The sequence below is a fragment of the Camelus bactrianus genome, chromosome X (genome assembly GCF_048773025.1).
Source record: "Camelus bactrianus isolate YW-2024 breed Bactrian camel chromosome X, ASM4877302v1, whole genome shotgun sequence".
Taxonomy (NCBI): domain Eukaryota; kingdom Metazoa; phylum Chordata; class Mammalia; order Artiodactyla; family Camelidae; genus Camelus; species Camelus bactrianus.
In genome coordinates, this window is record NC_133575.1 from 75,358,564 (window position 1) to 75,360,556 (window position 1,993).

A 1,993-nucleotide genomic window follows, 5' to 3' on the forward strand; every position below is an offset into this window, starting at 1 on the left:
TGCCCTCAGTTGCAATTCCCCTTATAGACTTTACTTTTTCTTTTAGCCACACCACAATGATTATCTTCTAACTCATGATAAAATAGACTTTTATTGTTCTTATTGTTTATTGTCTGTCTCTTCCCACTAGAATGTAAACTTCATGAAAGCAGGGATCTGTCTTGCTGTACACTGCAGTGGTCCAAGTTCTCAGGTGCCTGGCATATAGAAGGTGTTCAATACATATTTATTGAATGAATGAATGAATGAACAAATGAATGAATGTAAAAAAAAATAGTAACTATCCCATGCCGCCTTCTCTTTTCTCTCTATTTTTCTCGAGAATTGCGTTCTGTACTTCCAATAATTTCTCTTTATGCTCTTTCCTGTTATCATTTAAAACTGCTTTAGAAGGCATACCGCATGCTGGGAGAAATGAAAGATACCATTTAGAGAGAAAAAATTAACATTTCACTTTCTATTTTTGACTTTATAAATCATCAAAATAAAACAATCCACAGGGGGGTAGATTTACCTTGCTTCAAATTTGAAAATGTGAACAAATGGAAATTGAGTTCTTTTGAAGCCGCAAGCTTATCTACAGTTTTTCACATTACAAAGAGGCTCTATCAAAAGCTTTAGGATTCAGCATTCCACACATCAATTGTCTTCAAACTGGGGTACATGTGCCCTTGGATGTATATGAAGATACTCTAAAAGGTACTCTGACATCAATAGTTTTAAAAGAATCAAATTTCAGATTTCAACTAACAAATTCTCTTTGTTAAAATTGTTATAACAAAAAGAAGATGTCATAGAGGTTTTTCTTTATCATCATGTCTCTTGCATTTCCCCTTCTGTTTACAGAAGAAAGACAGTCCTCACGTACCAGGGATCTTGCTTTGGGACACTGCCTCAGGGTATAATGCATTTGGGGTGCCCAATAAAGGAATCATTTTAAAGATTTCTGTTGAGAAAGTAAATGATTGTAAAGCCTAAGCAATAGGTTATTTTGCAAACCAAATAGATTTCAATTTTTTTGCTTTTGAATGAAATCGAAGTTGAATATAATCAGATTATCAGATAATAGATCATTAAAATTCTTTTTGATGGTACATCACTAAGTAACTGGGAAGAAGTTTAAATAATCGAGTAACAGTTCTGTAACAAACTTCTTTCCACCCCCATCTCCTTGTATAAGATAAATTTTTCTCATTGCTTATATTTATAAATAAAAATAAAAATATAATTTACTCTGAACCCTGCAATAAGTAATACTCGTCTACAAATCCATGTGCTAATTGAAAATATTCTCCATTCATTGCTTTAAGAGAGGCACTTGCAATAAAATTTTACTTTTTATGATTAATAATTATTCTTAAAAAACTGTTAGATATTTAAGTTGTTTTGATCAATTGTGTATATCTAGTAAGTGTAATCATAACTCAGTCTAGAAGACAAATTTTAACACTTATAACCTCATGATCATTTTATATTAAACTAAATATTAATTTATATTCATATATAGTAGGGTGAAAAATAAGACTTTCCAGCATAAAATACATTTTATTAGGATAAAATTCAGTGAGTAAAGTAGAAAGAAATATGAATTCAGGAAGAAAAATAAATGATGCAGATGTTTTTACTTTTAAAAGCTTGTGCACGTGTTTTTAAAAGTGGATTCTGAAAGCATCGAATTGCTATAGTAGTTAGAATCCATCAGATACATTTAAAAGAGGGCTGTAACTATTTTATTTTAAAATACTTTTATTTACAATATGTTGAAAATTATATTTTTGCTGCTATTTAAATATATGGTGAAAAATTATACATGTCACCTATAAAAATATGCAAGGAGGGATGCCTATTTTCAAAATTATTTTGCAGGCTATGTGAACAAAAAAGGTAAGATTCTTTTCGTATAAAAAGGAGTGTGTTTTCAGCTTATAGTCATGGGCTCAGATAGCAGCTAATAAGGCCAGGTATATCTTCCTGACCTAACCACCGTATCAAT